Consider the following 25,846-nt stretch of genomic DNA (forward strand, 5'->3'; position numbering starts at 1 on the left):
ACACACACACACACACAAAAAGTTAAGTATTACCAGTCTTGCAATTTCTCAGCATGATTACATAGATTTCTGTGATATCACAGGACGAAAACCATAAAATTATAATTATACTGAAAATAGTGGTAGTACCAGGAGCACCTCCATGCTCATTATAAGTACCAGGTACATACAGTGAAACTCCAATATCTGCTAACAAGATAAGATGTTAGTATCCAGCATTAGGTAAAACTGGGACATGTTGATTGACATGGTTAGAGGGGAATAGAATGGAAGCTGATAAGGAAGGTTTCTTTCTTTGTTTTTGAAGTGAGATAGCTCTCATTTATATATGAGCAGAAGGCACTGAAAGAAAATGGAAATTTTAAATGTGCACTGCAATGATTATATGTTACATTTGCTGATTTTCTGGTAAAAGATCCCTTCAGTTTCCCTCAAAATAGCTATCCTGTTACAGGTTGAAGACAGTGTGTATCAAGTGAGTCATCACACAATACTGACAAATGCAGTCATGTTTATAATGTTATATTTTTATTTTGCATTGCACATCTTTTAGGGTTACGGGATTTTTGTGTGTGTGTGCAGCAACAGTAAGACAAAAAATGACAGAGTCAGAATTTCCTCAAAAATTGATTGATTGGGTCCATGATTTTGCTAGAGATTTTTTTCTTTTTAAATGAAAGCATGTCCTTGTATTTTTTTCAATCCATTAAGAAAACTGTTCCATATTGACTGCTTTTATAAAGTAAATTCTACACAAAAAGCTAAGGACTGAAAAATAAATAAATAAATAAATAAAAATATTTCAACCAAATTATTTATTCCTATATTTACAAACAAGAAAAATATCATGAAAAATGTTATTGGTAATTTCACAGGGTTGCTAGAAACACTATCCCCAGAACATATTTATGAATCTCAACTACATTTAGATTCTTCAGGCTACAGTAATAGTAACATATCCTTCATCTACCTTAAATAAACATTCAGAAGATTAATAGAAGATTAATCTTTTTTTTTTTTTTTTTTTTTTTTTCTTCTAGATTTCAAAGAGCCTACAGTTAGCTTACAAAATCTATAATTAGTTATTCCCCAGATCTCAGTTCCAGACAATGTTAACAAATCTGTTAATATTTTAAAAATTAAGCTCTTCTTAAAATAGTTTTGCTTTCTGAAAAGCTATGTAAGGCTGCAAGCACTGTGGGTTGTAACGTCTTAAAGTAATTTATATTTTTTATTAATGGTTCCATCAAATGGGAAGAAAAGTAGACATCCATGTTCAGAATGTGCAAAAACACACATTTTTACTGTAGGCAAAAGGAAAATCAGAGGCATGCATTTTTGTTTTACTATTTATATGACCAATAATAGATTACTAATAATTAGTAAATAAGATTATTAATAATAACTTACTAATAATACGACTACTCTAAAAAGATGTTTCCAGTCTGCTGAATTAATATTTGGCTACAGACTGGACTATCAGACTTACCATTAATCCAGATGACACACTTCTCTTCATCATTGTAATAGAGTATGCCTAAAGCTATAAGTGTAAAAGTCATGTACATTTCATTCAGAAAGTGTATTTCTGTAGAACAGACTAAAATGCTAAAATAATTACTAAATTAAATATTAAATTAAAAATTTTTAAATTACTAAATTACTGAAATATATATATATTTTTCCTAGGCGTGTTGCCGCCTCATATTCTTTCTTTTTTGGCATCTTAGTTTGACACTCCTTGGAAGAATTAAGAAGTCTTAGTCAGTTGTCATTAAACCAAAGTCACTTCAACATAGATGACCCAGATAACTTTAGAAAAAATTGTGAAATACCTTGCCCCCCCCCAAAAAAAAAAAATAAAAAAAAAATATTGAACATTATACAAAATATTCCTGCACCCTTACTAGGGTTTTTATTTTGAATAAGGTAATAGAGACTTACAAATGTGAAGGTTTCAAAGTCAGTTCTAATTTATTTAAACAGTGTTTTTTAAGTGTTTAAAATATTTCACACATCAGACAGAATGATCAAGACAGAACTAAATAGAACAAGATAAAACTAAACTGGATACTAGCAGAACTCATTTTGCATCAATGACAATGAAAAATGTTGTATATAGCTTTTTATTTTTTATTTTTTTATGTCTGTTTTTCATCACTCAGTTATTAAATTTCCTTTGATAAATAACCACAAGGATGCCTTTCTGACATTGTCTTCTATAGTCACCATTTATGATTTCTGCTACACCATCAGCTGTAAAATTCAACCAAACAATACTTTTTTTTTGGTGGTACTCAGTAAAGGAGGAAAGACAGTCTTTTTCTGAATGGTGTGACAACTTTATCATTAATTAATGATGCTTTCTCCCCAGTAATAGTTGAGTTTGTGCTTGTTACAAGATTTCCTATACAGATAAAAATATTTTGGCATGCAACCAGTATACCTTGTTTGTCACTGATGACAGACCAGGTAAGTGTGCTCTTGAGGAAGATGAAAATATAACTAAACATCAGTTATTCATTTATTTGTTTTCATCCTTTCCTTTCCAGCAGCTCAGTGTGCACAATAGTAAGAACTGATTTTTATTTTTATCAGTATTGAGGGAATCTGCATTGCTGTCATTCTGAAATGCCAAGGGCTAGAGGCTGTGCTTGTAGATAACAAAATGTCAGGCACTATACTGACTAGATGAATATCAAAACATGAAACTAAAGCCAACACTTGAGAAACACATAGGTTTGGACAAAACTGAATTCAAGGAAATAACAATGCCATATGTCAACACAAAAGCTGTAAGAGAACAGAGAACAGAGCCCCTGTGTCTTTCTACACTTCCAATAATGAGTAACTGTAGGCTACATTGTCTAATGCGTTAATAGCAACAGTGAAGCGATTGATTTAACCTGTGTGTTCCTGTGGTGTTCTTTTAAATACAATAGGAAAAACTATAAATGACACACTAAGTGCTAATAAAAAGGCTGACAGAAAACTGTTCAAGACAGCACTACTTCTAGCAAATGCTGATGTACTTATGACACCTTAAGTAAACCGAGGACAGGCTTGATCATAAAGCACTCTGAGTTCAGTGCTGCTATGGAAAATTTTGTGAGGTCATTTCACCACTCTTTCTTTGGAAGAAGCTAAAACTGCCTAATTAATCTCCTCACTTCCTTACACCTCTAGGCTCTCCTACAGCCATTCAACACTCCTAAGTCCCTTCTGAAATCATACTGTTAGTAGAGACATGCTGTAAAACAGATCTCTGAAATAGTCATTGTTTTTAAAGCTTTTAGGGATCTGGTAACAGGTTAGCCTCACAACCACTTGAAATGGAAGTACTGAAAGACTATGGTAATGCAGGGTGGTAAAAGTGACAGAAACTGGAAACATCTTTAGAAAGAAATGTCATGCCATACAGGTTAGACAATGGTAGAGAGTGAACAACCTGAACCTCAGTATATTGTTTAAGGTTTTTTCATTACTTAATTTCAATTTTATTGCAGGTCTTTTCCCTTGTAGGCACCTCTTTTTTTTTTTTTTTTTTTTTTTCCTTATTGTAAAATAAAGAGAATGATACTGACCTCTTTTTTTAAGTACATCAAATATCCACTGAAAAAAATGCAATAAAAAATGCATGTAGTAATGACACTTGAGATTACTTTTATACAAGCTAAGGTGTTCCAGATCGAATATATATATTAATAATTGAAGTGAAAACATAGAAAAATTTGTACTCTTAGGCAGATGTATTATATATACTATAATTTCTTGTCTGTTGTGCATTGATTTATGGCATCTGAACAGAACCAAAATGGAGGACCTGGGAAGCATCTTGTGGGAAAACAAAGGGAGGAAGGGAGAGAGGAAGGCAGGAAGGAAAAGAAAAAAAGAACATTTAGAGAGAAAGAATGTGAAGCACAATAAAATTAGAAATGGAAAAGTAAGAAAAGTAACCAATTTTCATCAGTATAAACTCTGCGATGGCTATACATTGCTATGTTTATCTTATGCATTGCTATGTTTATCTTTATCTTATCTTTTTAAGAAAAAAAAGATGGTGCACATACTTGTAAAGTGTGTGTAGAATAAGAAAAAAGATATATGTTATTAATAAGGTTACTCTAGAGGAATGAGCAAAGTAGGAATTTTACATCAAGCAAATACACTTACTAGAAATTTAATGCAGCTAAAAGGAGAATATTTTTCACTATATTTCACTACTTTTCCCTTAGTAAAAAGGAAAGTTGTAAAGGAATATACAACCAACAGAAAAAAAAAAAAAAAAAAAAAAAAAACAGATGTAATTAATAAATGCAATTTTGTATTTACACTTTTCTTATCTTTTTACCAAACCACTTTGCTGTCCTCTGATTGCTTATTGTGCACTGAGATTACTCACAGAATTAATTGAGCATAAGAGACATGAATGTTCGGTGAGCTAAAGAAATAAATTACTCAACTTTATTCAAAACAGATTTTTTCTCAGATTTTTCTAATGGAAATAAAATTAACACACACACATACACGCACACACACACACTATTTCAGATACATTTGAAATGCTTTATTCACTGCAAGAGGAAACTCTCCAGCCACAGTTACTCTCCTCTTTTCCTACACTTTCTAAAATAAGCGAGCCAAAGCCCCAAAACATACCTTAGAATATGCTTCCCAGAGGTTGTGACATCATCATCATCCACCTGGAATCAAGCAACATGGTTTATAGGTCAGCCTGCACCTATACTAGCCCTTGATATCTGTTAACACATCTGTAGTTTAAAATACGCACTTGTAAGATAGAATTCTCACAGAAGGGCGACTTCTTGATATGCTCTAGCTATGCAGTATAATTAAGCTGATCAGATCTCATGCACTCTTGTCATCCCTCTTTTGTTGTTGAAATACAACACTGATTGGATTTCCCAGTTTCTGAGAAGAAATTCATGATTTATTTACCATACAGCATTTCTGCATCTTCAGATTTTCCTGCCCTTACCACTCCCAGCTGACGTTTCATACCTTGAATAAGATTTGCAGTATTGTGCCATTCTATTACTGCTTTTACTAATTAAAGATGAAGCTTTCTGCATGGTTGTCACTGATGTGTAATTTATATCAGAAGTGGAAGCACAGAATAACAGGATATTTCAGCTTGGAAAGTATGTCAAGAGATCTGCATTCTGACCCCCTGCCCAAAGCAAGGCTAGGTCTGGGATCAGACCAAGCTCCTCATGCCTTGGTCCAGCTATGGTTTGAATCCTTCCAGGAGGTTTGAAGAGGAGACAGCAGCCATAAGGAGAAGTTTCTCCTTATATCCACTCTGAACCTTTTGTATCTGTTGTCTGTCACCCTTCCACCCTGCATCACTGTCATACTTCCACCCTGCCTCAATCTCGTCCATGACTGCTGGGGCACACCATGGTCTCTCATTTTCAGCTCACTGCCCACCACTCCAGGGCTTTTCCTACAGAGCCACTATAAAATATTCAGAGAGCCCCTTCATTCCCAGACAGTCATTTCAGGGGATCTACTCTCCCCTAGGCAGCACTTAGCATTTATCCTTGCTGAATTTCAGGGGGTTTCTGTCAGCCCATTCCTCTAGCTCTGCCCTCAAGCACACAGAGTTGCATGGTGACAGATAATTATGAAGAAGCCTATAGAAATGTAATTGTACATATAAGGCTTCCTAGACTGACCATACAAATTCATTCCAAAAACATGGCTTTTGAATAAACATTAGGAATATACATAATGCAGTCAAACTCTTTGCCATAACAGCTTTATTGTAAAAGGCACTAAGAAATACAAAGAATAGTTATGGGTAGGTTCAAAAAACTTATAATAATTACAGTCTTAGAGACTAGCATGCTCCCCTATCACTTCCACAGATCTGATTAAACAGCCTTTTATAAAGGAAAAAAAAAAGAAGAAAAAAAAAAATAATTCTAATGATTCTAATGTTGTACTCTATTTATTTTAAAGAAAATTAGTTTGGCTTCCCTGAGGAAGACAATAATTAAGGAAGAAAAAAAAAGAAAAAAAAAAAAAAGAAAAAAAAAAAGCTATTTGAATATAGGCAGCATCTTTTTTACATTTGTAAAGAAAAGCATCAAAGACTTTAATCTTTTCTTCCCCTTGTGAAATATGTGCTTTGAATGAGAAAGAGAAAGAAAGACTAAGTGATGGTGCCTATCAAAGGAACTGTGATCTTTCACTCTGACTCCTAAAGACATGCACAAAATACCAGTATTTTCTGCATTCTGTCACTGTATTGATAACTAGAGATGTCTGAGCAGTAGAAGGGAAAGAAAACTGTCCATGAGGTCTGTCTGGTTTTAAGCTTTTTAAGCCAAAATTGAAGCTGTTAATCTGTAAAGTTGCTAATGAAACTGAATGCCCACACAGATCTAGAAAAACAAGTTGGGATCAGAAAGGTGAAACTCTGGAACTCTGCATGCAGTTGTGACAATAAAAGCAAAGAAAGAGTGAGATAAGAAATTTGTTTTATTCGTAGCCTTTCATATGAAGTGTTTAATTTCAGTTTTGATTTTTTTTTTTTTCATATTTGTTTTCTGATTAACTTTAAGTAATTCACTGAATGAATGAATGTTTTTAAAAGTAACTTATTCTCTGTGGTTTAGTTGCTGTGAAAGATACACAATAATTTTTATAGGGTTCTATAAATGTGGCTGACCCATATTAAAAAAATATATAAAAAAGTTAACTTAGTGGCTGAAGCTCTTACATGTGCAGTCATACCCATTTCCAAAATATTCAGATGCAAGATTAGATAAGCACCCATATGTTACAGAAAATTTACACAGACATAACCTGCAGGGAGGGATTATGGTAGTTTTATGGGGGGTTATATCTTAGTCATTTTAAATAGTTTTACATGGCTTGACTTATAACTGTGAATTACAGTAGCTCTGTGGGCTAAGAAAAGCACTAGACATATCATGCAATTGATTTTTATGTTCAGACATTTATAATGTCAGATTTGATGGAAAGAGTGCAGAGTAGTCTAGAAATAAGGTGTTTCTATTGGTGTCCTTATACCTAGAGAAAAATCGTAGTTTAAACATACACTCAAATAATAGGGTATCCAGGGAAGCAAATACCTTGCATCAATGACACTAGCTCATTTCACAGACCAAAAAACGTGCTAAAAATTGATACAATTTTATTCTGTTTTGCCATTTTCCCAATTGCAAACAGTGGAAGAGAACTGTATAAATCAAAGACTGTTATTACAGCAATGATATATTCTGAACCACCTATGTTATCAGGAGATAATGCAATCACATTCTTGTGGATCACTACAAGTCATCATTCCTGACAACTATGAGCATCTGTCCACAAAACAGATAACAATTATGAAATGCCACAGCCCACAGTACAAAATGAAATATAATACTGTGCTGTCATAACTGCTTGAGTTGAAAAGGGGACTAACATTTTATTGAGTGGATTGACAATTTGGAAAACAACAACAACAACAACAACAACAACAAAACCCTCCACTGCTAAAAAAGCTATTTTAATACTGGATATATTCTTACCTAAAGCAGGGGAAGATAAAGCTATTTGAAGCAGAGCATTACACTAGGAGAAAAGTGGCATACAAATACATTTATGCTGCCCTGGAGGTGGGATTGCAACAATAATGTGCTGCAAGAAGTTAGCATCACAATGCAAATGAAACTTTAGTAGTGAAAACTTTATGGAGACCGTGCAAGCCACCTCTGACTATATGAAACTACTGAGACTGCTAAATGTTAAAATCTGTGTAAATAGTTTTGAGCTGTGTGAGCACAACCTAGATGATAAGCAGGTAGGGGAAACCATTATTAGACCAACTATCAGCATGTAAATAAACTTCATGGCTATTCTGTGTTACTTACTGAGGGGTGAAATTATATTATACTGGTCTTCACAAAATCCTAAATTCCTACTCACTATATGTTTATGTTTAAAGAATAATAATGCTAAGGATTGAGGTTGATATTGGCAAACGTGTTTACTTCCTGCTTTTAAATTTCATTATTTTTTTAATAGGACTAGGTACAATTGAAACAGCAATTGTCTCTAAACTAAGTTTAAATATATATCATAGCTTAAAAAAAAAAAAAAAAAAAAAAAGACACATTAGTGAGACTGCTGCAGAATATTATATGCATGGGCAAAGCCAGCTTCTTATCTTGTTTTTGTAGAAGTGGTTTATGAGGATGCTAATCATGTATTCACATGTGATCATGTAATCACAGAGTCATGTTGGCTGAAGAGTTTATTACTTTCAGTTCTTTCTTTATCTTCTGGTGGCTATCACTGCAGAAACTGCATTCATTCATAACTCAATATATTACCATCGGCTTGCATTTGCATTACTGTTTTCAGGCTCTAGAGGCACTAGCTAATGGCAAGACATACTGCCTGATGAGAAGTGGAGAAAATAGCTAGACCTTAAAATCTTTGTAGTTACTGTAACTAAATCCAAGACAGACTGTGAGATAGCTCTGGGGAGGGTGGAAGCGAGGCAGCAGATAAAAACACAGGCAAACCAGATGGGAACATCTAAATTCAATCATAAAAGCCCTGGTGACACAGCAGTGAGATTATTTAGGTGAAATGTTGGTTGAAATGGGTTTGGCACTGTGAGCAAGGGAACTTTTTCCTCTGTTCACAGAATTAAGATTTTGGCCAGTCTGTCACAGTTTCTCTTTCCAATGAAAAGATTTTACAGAACTGTAATTATGATTTTGATTTAATTTTGATAAATTTTGATTTCATTGCTCAGATCAAATAAGAATAACAGCTTAGACTGCAACCTAACACAGGTTAGGTTCATCTCTTCTACAGAAAACCAAATCACTCTAGATTTCCCTGAAAACAATTATACTTATTTTTTATAGCCTATTATGGTCAACTTAATAAGAAAATCTTGATTAATCTTATTAAATCTTCTTGGCAGGAAGAGCTAAAAGTATGGATATCATCCTCTACCAGTAAACATTGGCAAGAAAGGATACAATCTGGTCTTAATTTCATATCACACTAGATGGTAGGGCTAGAAAAGAGAAAGAGATATCGTCTATGCAAGCAAAGAAGATAAAATCATTCACTTTCCAGATGTACCTGTTCAAACAATCTGAATGTGGTGTTACACACTGAAAAAAACATTGAGCTCAGATTTAATACCTTGATTAAGAAGACTACCCTCTCAGGTTACCTAAATTATACATGCGATGTAGACTCCCATGTCTTCAGACCTGCAAGCAGTTGTACAACTCACAATCAAGCTGAGCCCAGGACTAGTTTGATTATGATCTCTTATTTACTATACAGAATAAACTAGGTCAAATAATTCTTCTGAGATTATAAACTTGAAAAGTGTGTGGCTTTTTCCACTTCTCTGTGTAACATCGATGTTATCTTCCTCTATTTTGCTATCTTCTGCTTCTTTTCCATATGCTAAGAATTTTTAGAACATAGTGTTAAGGATCACAATATTAGCCATGTTCCTCATCAATTGGTAGATCTTGTTCCAAAACTGGATGTATTAGGTTATCAATGCTGATTATTTTTTGCTTTTTTATTTATTGGCATCTCTGTGGAACTAAGTCTGGAAAAGCTTATGTATGTCTAGGTAGCTAATAATATAGCCCTCCTCATTATATTTTTTATCATCACAGTTTCATATCATTACATAAGCATGGTTAGTATTAAATCAGTAGTCAACTCAGTCAGTCTCAATGTGTTTGATAATTGTGGAGTGTACTAGAATCTTCTAGTGAACTAACAAAGGTGGCAGTAGTTAAAGGCAACATATTTTTATACTGGAAAATTAGAAAACAATCCTGATATGTAGGGGTTTTGAATCTGTTTAAATACATCTTTCTGAGAGTATCCAGCTCTGTTGACACCAGTAACTCTTCTCTGTAGTTTTTAAGTGTAACTGTAGCATAAATCACATTAACAACAACAAAAAAAAAATATCAGATAGTACTGGGTGACAGAAAATGCAGTCATTTATAAGAAAATATTTTGAAGTTATGCCCCCTCCCTGGAGGTGTTCAAGGTCAGGTTAAATGAGCAACCTGGGCAACCTGATCAGGGTGGCAGCCCTCCCCATGGCAGAGGGGGGTTGGAACCAGGTGATCTTTAAAGTCCCTTCCAACCCAAGCCCTTCTATGATTCTGTGACTGAAGCTGCGCTAACTCTGGAGGTGTAATGGATGGTATTTATTAAGGACATATTCGCTAAAGACATTATGCTTTAATAATGGGCTTTATAAGCTGCTTATGTCCATGCAGGTTTCCTGATAGCTACCTTGCCTTTATTTCAATGATTTCTTTACATTTTTCACATTTTCCCTCTTTCGTTAGTCTGTGTGTGTCAGTCTCTAACAACACAAATGAGCTGTAACATCAAAGCCTCGGGGATCCACATATGTCATTTGAAATAAATGGCTTACCTTGATGCAAGGTTTAGGTTACTCAATAAGACTACAGATTATTATTTTTTTTATTATTATTTATTTTTTAAAAAATACTGGAGTACATTCATTTGAATTCCTCGGTATGGGGAAATTTTGAGGACTGCTGATCACTATGGTTGTAAGAATCCAGAAGGCAAATTATTTTCAGGTCAAAGTACATCCAGTAATTTTTTCTTAATAATGCTGCTGTGGAGGAGTGGCTGACACCCCAGAGGGCTGTGCTGCCATTCAGAGGGACCTCCACAGGATGGAGGGTTGGGCCGAGAGGAACCTCATGAAGTTCAACAAAGACAAGTGCAGGGTCCTGCACCTAGGGGGGAGCCATGCTACTATCTGGAGGGATCTCAGCAGGCTGCAGAAAGGGGTTGGCAGGAACTTCATGGAGTTCAGCAAGGAGAAGTGTGAAGTCCTACACCTGGGCAGGAATTACCCCAGACACCAGTGCAGGCTAGGTACTGACAAGCTGTCATCTTGGCAGAGAAGTATATGGGGTTCTGGTGGACACCAAGTTGAACATAAGCCAGCAATGTGACCTCGTGGGAGAAAAAAATAATTGTATCCCAGGCTGCCAGCAGATAAAGATACTTCCCTTCTATTCAGCACTGTTGAGGCTACACTTGGAGTACTGAGTTCAATTCTAGGCTCCCCAGTACAAGAGAGATGCAGATATACTGGAGAAAATCCAACAAAAGACCATGAGTATGAATGGACTGAAGCATCTCTCCTGTGAGGAAATGCTGAAAGAGCTGGGACTCTTCAGCCTAGAGAAGAGAAAGCTCACAGGGGAATCTTAGTATCTATAAATACCTGAAGGGAAGGTGCCAAGAGGATGAAGACATGCTATTTTCAATAGTGTCCAATGCCAGGACAAAAGGCAATGGACACAAACTGAAACACAGGATTTTCACTCTGAACATCCATTAACACTTCTTTACTGTGTGGGTGACTGAACACTGACATAGGTTGTCCAGAGAGGTTATGGAATCTCCATACTTAAAGGTATTTGAAAGCTGCCTGGAGGAAAGCTACCCATTGTCTTGGGTAACCTGCTCTAGGTAATCCTCTCTGAGCAGGAAATTGGACCAGATAAGCTCCAGAGATCCCTTCCAACCTCAACCATTCTATGATTCTGTGAATGCTGTGTTCAGTCTGACTTAGTTTCCATCTCAAAATTGCTCCAAATCCAATACATCTGCTTTCTACTAAAATTATGAATTCTTTTGCCATTGTACAGAGTAACTGATGAATTTCATTAACCTTTACATTCTGACATGGCTCACCACTTTGGTGCACTCAGGAAAATCATATCTTGTAAGGTCAGATTTTGTAAAAATCTGAGAAAATTATCTTTCTTTTTCAATTAACTTGTATCCTCTAATGGATACAGAAGAAACTGATGACTGATATACTTTGCTTTTCAGAACAGCTTCTTTCTTTATTGGTAAGTAGGTTTGAATATTTAAAAATCATTTTCTCAAGCATGTGTCTCCTATTAAAGTTAGGCTAAATTTTGTCTTTCTTCGGCTGTCAAACCTGGGAACATTCCCCAGCTTTCATACATGAGAACACAACCCTGCTCTATTTTGGCTTCATGAGAAGAGTAGAACCCTACAGGAGCTCCTTGCTTTGTCTCACCATTCTATTCCTTCTTCCCTGCTATCTGTTGAAAGAAAACCTAGGAATTTGGGCAAGGAAAGATCCACAGAGGACTTCAGCAGGTCCTTCCAGATAGACCACTGGGAAATGAGTTAAGCTTCCAGTCTTCTGTCTGTCTCCTGTGAAACACATAAACAGTAACATTAACTTAAATGCTTTTAATATAATATACATGCATTTTCTGATGGTATCTCAGAAAAAAAAAAAATCTTCAGGACATATTCTGAGAAGTAGTCTTATATACCCTTATATCAAACGTAAGGTTACAAAGCAGATGCTGATTATGTCTTTCTGTTAGCTCCAATGGAGTTAAATATCCGATTCAGAAAATAAATCATATAATCAATATTTTCAAGTACCAATAAATTGTAATCAGAAATAGTGCAGTTCAGTGAGCTATTGAATGGTTCCTGTTTATGTTAGTAGTGTCTATGGTCTTGACTCTGTTGTGTTTTGACCTCATTTAAACTCAAAATACTTGGAAGCATGAAGAAATTATCATTGCATTGACAGCCAGAAAACAGCTACAGTTTGTATAAGATAGACACAACTTACATATTTCTTGAACTTAGAAATTAGTGTACTTCTAGTCCAGTTTTTGGTATCACATACAATTCAGTTCACCTATTCACCAAATAATGTGCTTTTTTTTTTTTTTTTTTTTTTTTTCCTCTAAAGATTAATTAAAATACCTGTCTTGCCTTTTTAGTTTAAAAGTCTTCAATGAAAACTTTCTGTTGCTGTATTTGTCTCCACCAAAGCAGAACATCTGTTTTCAAGAAGACAGAATGGGGCTCTTCACTGCAGTGTATGGCAAAGGGATGAGAGACAATGCACATAAACTGCAACAAGTGGTTCAGGCTGGGTATAAGAAACATCTTCCCTGAGTTAGTGCAGCACTGGAGCTGTTTGCCTTAACTGTATGGTAATCTATATGCTCTCTGTTCCATCTGGACCAGCCTATGAGCAGCCTGGTTTGAACTCAGAGCTGGATTTGCTTTAGGGAGAGACTACCTCAATCCCCTTCCCACTCAGATGTTTTGTGATGTAATGATTCTAGCACTCTAAATAAGAAATTACAAGAACCTCATCAAAGCCCTGAAAAGTAACTTTTAACTGAAACTTTTTTCTTCTTCATTGTCCATGTCTATTGCCACTCTTGCTACAAAATTCAGTATATGATGATGATGATTTATTTATTTATTAAGAATTTCATGGCTTCTGAAAGGAATTGTTTAATCTCAATTGGAGGAGAACATGCCATATTGTCCTGGTTTCAGTTAGGACAGTTATTTTTCCCTCCTAGTAGCTGGTAGGGGGATATGTTTTGGATTAGGATGAGAAGAGTGCTGATAACATGCTGATGTTTTAATTGCTGCAGAGCACTGCTTATACTAAGCCAAGGACTTTTCAGCTTCTCACTCTGTCCTGCCAGTGGGCAGGCTGGGTGTGCAGCAAAAGCTGGGAGGGGACAGACCCAGGACAGCTGACCCAAACTGGCCAAAGGGGTATTCCATACCATCTGACGTCATGCTGAACAATATATAGGGGTGGCTAGCCGGGGTGGGGGGGACGGCTGCTCGGGGTTGGGCTGGGCATCGGTCAGCGGGTGGTAAGCAACTGCATTGTGCATCACTTGTTTGTACATATTATTATTATTATCATTATTATTTTCTATCTTAATAAACTGTCTTTATCTCAACTCACAGGCTTCACTTTCCCGTTTCTCTCCCCCATCCCAGAGAGGGAGGGGGGAGGGTGAGCGAACGGCTGTGTGGTGTTTAGCTGCCAGCCTGGTTAAACCACAACACATATGAAGGTTTTTGAGTAAGTAGCTTCATGCCTTTGCTACTATGATTTAAATTATGTGAGATAAACCTACTGCATAAAAAAAGTGGTGTTGAATATTCATACATGTTAACTTGTTAAGTGAAAAACAAAGGTTTTGGGTTTACTTTGTATAGCTAACTGGAAATATCTTTCTTTTTCCCCAGTGGAGACAGGACCAAGCTACATTTTTATTATCAGCTTTCTGTCATTAGGAATTACTCCTAGAATGACTGAATGACTCTCTTTACACTGGCTATACTAGAAGCAACCATCCTTTGAACTGCACTTCCAGCTATCAACAGTGTTTGCAGGAGGAAAAACTCCAGTCAGGGCCTTTATGAATAGAAAATTCTACCTCTAAAACACAGTTATAAGTTAGGCATTTAGTAGGATTTGTACAGGAACAAAAAAAAAATATGGAATTTCTTCCCAGAATATCTCACAGTATTCAATTCACTACTAAATTAATGGCTAGACTACTTCTGTCAGTTTGCAAAATATTAAAATACCTAATTGGCAAAAAAGTCAATAAAAATAAAATATGGTCACAGGAATAAGGGAAAGATTAATGACTAGCTATCATTGCCTGGGGTGAATTAACAAATACATTGACTATGGTAAAAATAATTATTAAAAGTATTCATAAGATTTATGTTAGTTCTTAAAGGCCAGTCCATTGCAATTAAGTAATGTATTCATTAAGAAGAAAAAAAAAAAATCTCAAGGGAAACTCATAAATGTCTCCAATATTAGACAATTATCTGAATCTTCCCAATGGTCACAACTTAGAAAAGAAATTTAAATAGTAATGCTTCTACAGTGCTAAGGTTGGACCTTAACTATTGTATCACCAACTCCTGAAATGTGTGTAAGCAGCTGTGAGAGGGAAAAAAAATCCTGCTTTGATTACATTCAATCCATTAATTCAAAACTATTAGAGAGACCAAAACAGATATTAATTAAGGTGTGTGCCCTGCATAAGTTAAAATCAGCAACATGTTTGATGAGTTTTTGGGTCTTTTCTATCTTCAAGAAACTGAGGTTATTCCAATGTGTTGCTGAAACCTGTTAAGGTTGTGGTAAAACAAGTTACTCACCTGCTCTAATTCAACCTCTGGAGCAAAATTGCTCTCTTCATTAACTATGCACCAAGACTCTAATTTCATCAAAGCAAAGTTAACAATTGTGAATATCCCTGTAAGGGATAATTAGACTTTATGGTAACCAGCTGTGTCTTCTGACTTCAAAGGTCAAGAATTACTCTAGTACATCCCTATCACCTATCTATTTCAAAAAGAAAATAATTAATAGGCAATTGAAAACAGAGACTGCTTAGGCAGTTATGTCTAAAATTCTGGGTTAAATTAAAAGGCAAGAACAGTTTTGTGAAATCAGGAGCATATTAGTTGTAGATTTGATCTGTTTCTCTTATTGAGCCATCCAACTTATCATAACATCAGTAGGAGTTCTCTTCACTGACTAATGTGGATGCAGATGTCCTTTGCTGCCAAATAAGGTATGTGAAAACATTCTGATAAGTTACAGAATCACAGAATTTCTAGGTTGGAAGAGACCTCAAGATCATCAAGTCCAACCTCTGACCTAACACTAACAGTCCCCACTAAACCATATCCCTAAGCTCTACATCTAAATGTCTTTTAAAGACCTCCAGGGATGGTGACTCCACCACTTCCCTGGGCAGCCCATTCCAACGTCTAACAACCCTTTCGGTAAAGAAGTTCTTCCTAATATCCAACCTAAACCTCCCCTGGCGCAACTTAAGCCCATTCCCCCTCGTCCTGTCACCAGGCACGTGGGAGAATAGACCAACCCCCACCTCACTACAGCCTCCCTTGAGGTACCTGTAGAGAGTGATAAGGTCACCCCTGAGCCTCCTTTTCTCCAGGCTGAATAAGCCCAGCTCCCTCAGCCGCTCCTCGTAAGACTTGTTCTCCAGGCCCCTCACCAGCTTCGTAGCCCTTCTCTGGACTCGCTCAAGCACCTAAATGTCCTTCTTGTAGCGAGGGGCCCAAAACCGAAGGCAGTACTCGAGGTGCGGCCTCACCAGAGCTGAGTACAGGGGGATGATCACCTCCCTGGCCCTGCTGGCCACACTGTTTCTTATACAGGCCAGGATGCTGTTGGCCTTCTTGGCCACCTGAGCACATTGCTGGCTCATATTCAGCCGACTATCAACCATCACTCCCAGGTCCTTCTCTGCCTGGCAGCTCTCCAACCACTCATCTCCCAGCCTGTAGCTCTGCTTGGGGTTATTGCACCCCAGGTGCAGGACCCGGCACTTGGCCTTATTGAACTTCATGCAGTTGACCTCAGCCCATCAGTCCAGCCTATCCAGATCCTCCTGCAGATCCTTCCTACCCTCGAGCAGATTGACACACGCACCTAACTTGGTGTCATCTGCAAACTTACTGAGGGTGCACTCAATGCCCTCATCCAGATCATCAATGAAGATATTGAAGAGGACCGGCCACATCATTCACATCATTCTGAATGATCAAGGATGTTGAAAGCAGAATTTTAAATTTCTCTACTCCTCTTTAGAATCATTTTAATTGTTCCAGAGTGAATTTCTAATTGCCCTCTATTTCCTTTCACTTCTTTCTCTGAAAGAATTCTAGAGGGACACATACACATCTGATATTTTCCTGAATGTTTTAAAGTTTTTACACCTGGATTTGTACTAGTATGCACTCTCCAAAAGAAAACTAGGTGAAAAACTAGTTCTACCTGCAAATTCAATTTCTCATTATGAGAACATATTGTATATTTTAACCATCTCTGTGGGTTTTGGTAGTATTTTAAATGTTTTTGTTTTCTATTGGTTGCTCTAAATACTCCCTACAATGCTTGTGATTAACTGATTTAATCCATTACATGATTTTGAATGAAATTTCAATTCTAACAAGACAGGCTTCTATGTATAAAATTTACTAACCCAGTCTACTTATGGCATCTTTAAGTCACTCATCTCATTTTCAACCCAATTTAAGGACAGTGTCAAAAATAAAGATATCGCAAGCATGGCAATTTTGGAAATGATGTAAAAAACAACTAAACTTTTTGAATCTCATTTGTCTGATGAAACTTCTTTTGATTTTTCCTTCACTTTACATGTTTATTCTGCAAAATAAAAAATTAAAGCTAATTGAGATGGTCATCCAATTAGAAGCCTTTTTATCACTCTTAGCTATAATTAATGAAAAAAAGGTTTTCAGTGGAAGTGCAAGAACAACGTATTATATATACAGATTATTTATTAAAATTTTTAAAGTGTCATAAAAATGTTGATTGCTGTTGAAGCTTTATATTATAATAATCATCATCTTCATTACATTGCTAAAAGTCTTCGTTATAGCTTGGGCTTGGACAATACTGGAATTGACAGCTGCTCATTATTAAAATTCCTTGATTTATCAAGCTGTTGCCATTTACTGTAATTCTCTTATAGATGTGTTTTTAAGGAAACCCAATAAAGTTAAAATCTAGGTGAGGGAGATTTTCCTCCCACTCATATTTTTGCTTTGACACTCTGGGTGGGTTTGCTTCTTTCTCAGGTAGGATCAGAAAATTTATGTACAACTTATGTCATAGAAAATGTTGGATATTTTACAGTGTTGAATTGATCAATTAATGATGGAAGAAATTACTAAACAAATCACTTCTAAACTTTGGGATAGCACAACATTTTAAAACTGAAGTACAAACCCCTCCTCTCCATCTGATTATTACTGCACTAAGTTTAAAAATGTCTAAATACCATCATTTTGTCTTCACATGTTCTGTAAAGGTCTTGGAAAAGACTTAATCATACTTAGATATTTTTAGAAAAATTTTATAGTATATTTAGGAAGAAGAAAAAAACAGTTGTCTAATCTTTGGCTTAAAGCATATTAAATGCCCAAGAAAAAGGGTGGATGTAGGTATTCTCATGAAGTTATAATTGTTATTCTGTCACCTTTTTATGTGCCAGCTTCTGTACTTGAGAACAATTATTCAGAAGATCTCCATATGCACATACCAAACTGCAAGCTGAGAGTCAAATTTGCTCTATGTGTCATGAACTGAGAAGCTGGCTTTGTCTGTCCCTCCTTCAAGGTGGCCACATGTATAAAGTGCCCAGTTTTAATCAAGTCTTTGACAAATAAAACTGCTTCCACTTCAGATCTGGGCCAGGACTTAACTAATATGAATTAATGCATACCTACTGAAACCAATACTATTTTATACTACTTGCAGCCTGGCTCCTACTTTATCTCAGCTTCACATTCATTTCCTGCTGACAGTGGCAGCAAGGAGTACACTCATTTGCCTTTTTTTACCCAAAGTTGTTTCCATTATTTCCTATTCCAGTTCACTAAATAATTTTTCTTCTCTTTAAACACTTTTCTACTAGGAATTTTCCAGTACTCAGATACATTATTTCACCTTTCCAACTAATCCTTCCAGGAAAACTCCACCTCAAATTCCACACTGGAAAATCAGATTTTCCAGGCAGAGATTTCAATGCATATGATACATGTGAATGCTGTCATGGAACAGTTTGTTGGTTAAAGCTCAATAAAAGTCACTCCAAAATATAAAAACTTGAAATTCAGGAAGATTTTCTCTATACTAAAGTACATTTTAAGTTATTATTGTTCTTAGAATACAGATATTACATTTACATATTATTTTATGGTCATTAAAATTTATAGTCTAAACACAGTGGCATAGTGGTCCTGTTCTTTAAATGAAATATAACATCTTGAATTGTTCAGAGGAATACAAAATATATATTAGACACTACAAAAAATGCATTAGTACACTTCTGGTTTGACAAGAAGAGACCTGGCTTTCTGAACCATATAGTTAGAATTTCATAACTTAAAAAATACTATATAGTGGCATATTGTTGATTTTCATATTAGACAAAGATAGTAAGACTTACTATGGCATCATTTGTTTTTTACAAGAAAGTAAGTCTATTGGAAACAAATCATCAGCATAAAACAGAAACAAATAAATATAAGCACATTTTATTATGTTATCTGAAGCTATTTAATTTATAGAGTGGTCTGAGAAGCTAGGGTAAAAAGCTCAGTTGGTGCAAACCAATGAATGCTGCTGGTTTCAATCCCCCATCCCTGCTCCTGTGAACTAACGGTCCATCTAGGTAGAACATAATTTACTGCTTACAGAAAGTCAGAAGGAAAGAAAGTGTATATATCCCATTACAGCTTGAAAGATGTTGGTTTCAAGGTAATTATTTGGATCAATTTTATCATTTTCACACTCAAAATATAGAGGAATGTTAATCATCTATAGCCATTGACTAAGGTAAAGAAATCTGTTTTGTGGTAAAGCCTTAACATAGCTTTATGGTACAGTGAATGTACATGCCACTGCCAGTATGCATTGATGCTTCTTTGAGGATGGAATAAGCACCAGTCTACTCTGAAGAAGGTGTGCAGCACACTCAGTAACAGTAAAAATAATGAGCTGAACAATCTCACTCCATTACTTTGAATGGAATTCACTCTTTGTCCTCCCTCTGTATGGCTTGTTAATAGCATGGGCAAGAAGGAACATGTATAGACACATTTAGTTGCTTTCAGCATTTTTGCCAACAAGAAGCATATTGCACCATGAGAGCTATTGCTTTAGACTCTACAACTGTAGGAGAGCTAATACTTATTGAAATATCAATACAGCAGCCCTCTATTTCTCTTCTAGAAAGGAGCCATTGTCACCTGGTATCAAAATGATGCTTTAAAAATGCTGAATATTGTTTGCTCCTCTTCTTGACAGACAGCTTTTGCCAGCCTAGCAGACTACCCAAAGGCTGCTTGTATCAACAGCAAGATCCAAATACATTCACGTATTTAGACTAAAAAGTCTGGAGCAACAATATTTTTCTTATTAAAAAAAAAAAATATATATATATATATATATATTTCACGTGTCATTTTTATGAGGTCAGTTTAGGAGTAAAATACTGAAAATTTTCACATGTAGGCATTTTGAAATCTCTATACTCCATTCTTTGTGCAGAAGGCATGCTTGTAGAGCATCAAAAATCTGCAGAGATGATATAAAATGGTCAACTTTCTGCTTATAGTTTGCATGCAGACAGTCTTTAATAGGTAAATTCAAGAGAATTTGGTGGTTTGCATCTTATTTTAGTTAATTATTTTGGGCCCAGTGCCAGGACAAGAGGCAATGGAGAGAAATTGTAGGAGTTTCCCTCTGAACATCAGGAAGCACTGTGCTGTGCAGGTAGCTAAGCACTGGCACAGGTTGCCCAGAGAGACAGTGGAGTTTCCCTCCCTGGAAATCTTCGAAAGCTGCCTGAACTTGGTCCTGAGCAGCCTGATTTAGGTGGCCCTCCTTGAGCAGAGGGCTAGGACAAAGGAGATTCCGGGTTCCCTTCCAGACTCCAGTATAAAGCTCCAATTAGTTAGTGACATGTATCTTAGCAACTCTCTCTGCAAAATTTCACTGCACTGTTATATTAGAGTGTATTGGGCTTATGTGGCAAAGTTTTCATAGCACAAAGGACTGTGGAGGCAACCTCTGTGAGAAAAGTCCAGAAGCTGCTCCAAGTGTGGTAAGAGCCAGCTCCAAAAGGCATCCACCTCTGGCCAGAGCTGAGCCAATGAGCAGTGCTGAGCAATGAGTCACCTCTGTGACAGCAGATTTAAGAAAGGGAAATTCTGCTGGGAATTCAACAACAGCTGGGAAAAGGATTGAGAAAATGTGAGAGAGCAGCCCTGCAGGCTCCCAGGTCAGTGCAGCAGGAGGGCAGGAGGTGCTCCAGGCACACAGCAGCAGTTTCCCTGAGGCCTGTGGAGAGGCCCCTGGTGGAGCAGGCTGTCCCCCTGCAGCCCATGGGTCCCACATGGAGCAGATCTCTATGCTGCAGCCCATGGAGGAGCCCCTGGTGGATCAGATGGATGTGGCTTGGAGGAGGCTGCAGCCCATGGAGAGCCCCCACTGGAGCAGGACCCTTTTTTTTCTTCATATTTTCCCCTCTTTTCCTGCTGAAGAGGAGTGAGAAAGCAACACGGTAGGCAGTTAGTGGTTAGCCAAGTTCAACCCACTAAGGTAGAATAAACAAGATGAGAGCAAGGTTTTTTCCCCAGAATTCTCCCTGCTCCACATTTTCACAGGACCATTTGACCAAAGAGGTCAGAGGGAGAAGGAGCTGGACATGTTGGAAGGTATCTTCAAAGGTTTTGGAACTCAAAATCTGGAGCTTGAATAATATCTGAGTAAGGCTGACAGGTTGCTAGAATGCTTTGAGAGTGATGACAGATTCATCCCTGAAAACTTCAAGTTTCAATTAAGAAAATTATGTGCAAGCAGCATAAGCCATGAAGAAATAAAATTTTAAATAGCTATCAGATTTAATTTTAAACGTTCATATAGTTTCAATTTTGTTATTTAATGTTGAAGAGCTTAGAAACTGAGTAATTTCAAATGAAACATACATCTGATACCTTCTAATAATAATGTGATTATACAATAGGAGATATTAGATATTCAAATAGGAGATATTATTAGATATCAAGATCCCTTAAAATTAAAAGTAGGTTTTAAAAGAAATCTTGGTCAACTGTGTGGTTTGGTCTGTTTTTAATGGTAAAATATGCTACTTTTGGTAACATATAACTTTCTATTACCGTGACACCAAGGTATTAGAAAGACACATCCTCTTTATTTAAAGACCAGATCTAGTTATCTCCGCTTATAAAATCTTGTCTGTGCAACCTCTTCAATCTTTCTGTTTCCCAAGCTCCTTACATTTCAGTTACACTTCTGATTTCCCAGTATCACCAACAAAAAAAAAAATCTCAGGTAGGAAGAAAATGAAAAATCCGAAATAGTTTTTAAATGATAACAACCTCCTCACAGAGTTCAGAATATTAGCACTTTTCACTTACTTTAGTAATATAGTAATAATTCTTTGGATTTTGAGCGCTCCATTGATTTAGAAACTTCATGAATAATCACCTGCTACAGAAATCTCAGACCGTTCTGTATCTGTCTGGTTTGTATAAAATTAGATCAGATTATCCATAGGGAATGAAGATTTACAATTCTTGAAGGATCTGATAGACAATGTCTATCTTTGCACGTGGCTCAGTTCATAAGATTTTCCTTTCAAGTATGTTATACAGGCATAGATACTAGCTGAAACAATTCTGCTTCAGGGATACCAAATTCAAACTTCATCTTCTGTTTCTGCAGTGTGAATTACTTCACCTATTCCTATTATTACTGTAATCAATTCATTATCTTCTTTGGACTCCAAATATGATAAAAGATCCCCACATGATAAATGTGAGTGCTGTATTCTTCTCTCAAACAAATATAAATATAATTATACATATAACTAAATTATTATACTTTTCTAGCTAGAACCTAATAAACATGATGTTGATCTTCCTAGCATGAATTATTTTTCTCTTCACTGTGTGATTAAAAAGTCAGTTACTGTTTGGGGAAAAAACTGTCTGGTTTTAAAGGTCAGACAATTGAGAATCACACTCCTAAATTAAGAGCAGCATTTAGCTCTGAAAGAGGATATTCCTCTGCTGAAGTCATCCAAGCTGTGTGACTCCAGAGCATGTTGAATGTAAGCCCATTCAGTCAGGCTTCATGACAAACAGCGGTGGAGAAAAGCTAACAGACATGTTCGTGTTGCCCCTTTTAGTATCATCACCCTATTCTCTGGTTGTCTCCGGAGAACACCACGTCAGCTGATACTAGCAAATATTGCAGAGTAATACTGGCAAATCTGTGGAACAAACAAACAAAAACCTTTGTGCTCCTCAGTCTCTAAAATGGATGCATTTTAGAGACCTTGCTTTTGGCCTTAGTTTGATCCAACTGGCCTCTATTTTGCTGCTTCTGCTCTGTAACATGTACCAAGACACAGTAAATGGGAAGAAGCAAGAGATTTACTTCAGAAGCTCAGGTTTAACTTAGAAATGCTTCCAAAAGACCGAGAGGGATCTTCAGATCTCCTTATAACAAGGATCAGATTCAGTGTTTCTCAATTCTCTTTATTACAAAAGACTGACTGTTCTGATGAAGAAGAAGTACTCAATAACTGACATATCAGTTTTATCAAAATACATGAAAAAAAAAAAAATAAAAATAATGTAATTGTCCAGAGAACGGGAATGTAATCACAAGCACTCAGTAAGGAGGAAGACGGTGAACCCCTGGAGATCTCATATCCAATACCTTTTCCTATGTGATCTATTCTAGGTACATACGTATGAGGGAAAAAATGCACAGGCAATCTGAAAAATGGAAGTCAGGGTGCCCTGAGGTTGGCAGGTAAGCAGGTAGAAAAAAGGAATACATCACATTTTCCATTCTCACATTGCAAGGTCATTACAATGATAAGCTCAACAGAGGCTTTCAGAAAGAAGAGTCCAAGCCACGGAAGGATCTCCTCTGAGCATGGAGCAGTGAGGAGTTCTCAGCTTCAAGCTTCCTCCCAGTGCATGCCATTTTCTATTGTTTTGGCTCAGCAGGTCTACTCTAAGGCTATTGGCCCTCAACTCAAAAGTACCACCCTTAATTCTATTTTCTGAGCCACCATTTAAAAAATAAGCTGTTGCAAAACCCAGTGTCATGCACCTGCATAATTCTTGGAGTTAGCCCCATCAGAAACTTGGCATTTAGGAAGAGGAACAATATACAACCTCTGCAGCTAGAATGTGGTGTGCAGAGGAGGTTGTCACCCTGCCACTCAAAAATTCACTGAGAAATATGTACCTGTCTCCCTGTGGGCACTTTCAGAGCTCTAGCTTATAAAAATAAGTACCTATCAAATATCACATCTCTAGAGACATCTTTGTAAGAGCTGAAGAAACTGGCATTCAATCACACTTCAATAAAATACTCTTATGGGCCTCATTCCCCAAGGATTAAATTGATGTTTTAACCCGCTTTCACCCTGCTAGAAAAAGACATACAAAAACATACCAAACCCAAACTTCACATTCCTATATTTAGGGCAAAATAACTTCACTGTGCAAAACCAAAAAATCTCAACAGTCTATCATTGTTACCACTTCAAAGTGCAGTTGATTTCCCATTTGATTTTCCCACGGTGTCTCTGATGTCCTAAACAAGCTACAGCTTAACTCTCAAAATTAAGCTGAGACATATTAAGAGCTTGCTTTTTGGGGTGGCTGTGGTGGGAAGTCAATGGATGTGTTGTTGTGACAAATCAGCATATTAAATACAGCATATGCAAGACTTCAAACTGGGAGGCAATGAAATGAAGGAAAACTGATTACAACTTTCATTCTACATACAGTATCAGAGCTATACAGCTATGAAAGGAGAAAACAGTGACAGCTGCTACAGGAACTGCTCAGCACTGCAAACCTTTTTCTGCAATATGACATGTAATATTAGGTGTCTTAACAGAAAATTGGTGTGTTGTAAATGTGACACAGACAGCTGAGACTTGCCTTTTAGGAAAGCCAGTGGTTACTAAACTCCTAGAGCATTTTTGGCAAAGGAAAACTTTGTTTCCTTTATTATTATTAAATTGTTATTCTGAATGAAGTTTAATGCAGAAGCTCAACAGGTACTTTTTGAGAAAAAGGTAACAGCATCTAAACAAGCTGAGATTTCAGGAAGGATGATGGTTGTAACTGTAACAGTGACGTCCCACTATTGCACTCAGCTGTTAAATATAAAGACTGTGTAGATGTTGGGGTGTCCTGTGGGCTGCAATGTTAAGAAATATTGTATTTCCCTGGGCTATTGTCACAGGAAATTCTCTCACTCTCATTTCACATAGTTGTTAGAGATCTAATCTTTTTCTTTTCTTCACTGAGTGCTTTAGCTCCAGCAGAGAAAAACATATTAGCTTATGTCTCACCAACCATATTAAAATCACAAATCATGTTTTGGGACCAGATGTACAGGCAGATTGAACATACTGGGAAATCACATATTTCAGAAATCCACACAAAGAGTTTTTGGAATCTGCGTACTACTCTCTTATACTCTAATTTTCACCACTATAACATCAATATTTTTTCCCAAGGGATAGAGAAGCTGATTTTTATTTATTTATTTTTAAATCATATTCTAGCAATTTTTCCATTTTCAAAACCCTATGTAAAACAGTATGTCTAAATAAAACCTGTTTCCATTCACAATCTCACTGAGAGTTTTGTGTCATCTGAAAGTCTTCATCCATCTGGCTGGAGCCATATGCATTCCCTGGGGTGTTCCAAGCTCCAGTTACCAAGCCAGAGCTACAGACCTACCTGCAAGAGAAGGGTTTCATTTATTTCTGATTATACCAGAATATACCATTATTCAGTCAGACTGTCTGGGATGTTAACAGAATTGCAGATTTTGGCCTCAGGAATCCAGTTAATGTGTGACATTATTTACTTACTGATAGTCTTACAGCCATTAACTCAAATTACTCTCTCTTTCATTTTGACTTTTACAGAAACAAGGCTGAATATAAAAAGTGGTATACATCCAGTTCCTGAATCTACTTTTGGTGTTTGAACGAACTATTTATGTTGCTTTTGTTTACTATTCCACTATTAAATGGCCGTGTTCAAGGAAAAAAAAAAAAAAAAAAAAAGAGTAATGGGATTAAAAATCCATTGATAGAGTGTTATTTTATACATGTATACATGTATATATGACATACATCTATACACACACATATTTTTAATTTATCTCTCTAAATATACTTATATGACATATAGATGAAAAATAAAACCCACTTGTAGGTTATTTTCTAGTATAATCATTTGGGGCAGTGAAACCTTCTCCTGCATTACATCTGGTCATATCATATAT

General features: G+C 36.4%; 1 long non-coding RNA gene across 1 annotated transcript in view; it reads right to left on the reverse strand.

Moving 5' to 3' along the window:
- The window catches only part of LOC118155678, a 19,511-nt gene extending 686 nt beyond the window's left edge, over nt 1-18,825 (reverse strand). The window contains exons 1-2 of the long non-coding RNA XR_004745978.1: nt 18,814-18,825; nt 2,680-2,687 (exon numbers count right to left, since the gene is read on the reverse strand). This is a non-coding gene — a long non-coding RNA (uncharacterized LOC118155678). The remainder of the gene's footprint in view (nt 1-2,679; nt 2,688-18,813) is intronic.
- Nucleotides 18,826-25,846: the final 7,021 nt, after the last annotated feature.

This window comes from Oxyura jamaicensis, chromosome 1, assembly GCF_011077185.1.
Source record: "Oxyura jamaicensis isolate SHBP4307 breed ruddy duck chromosome 1, BPBGC_Ojam_1.0, whole genome shotgun sequence".
In the NCBI taxonomy this organism is placed as follows: domain Eukaryota; kingdom Metazoa; phylum Chordata; class Aves; order Anseriformes; family Anatidae; genus Oxyura; species Oxyura jamaicensis.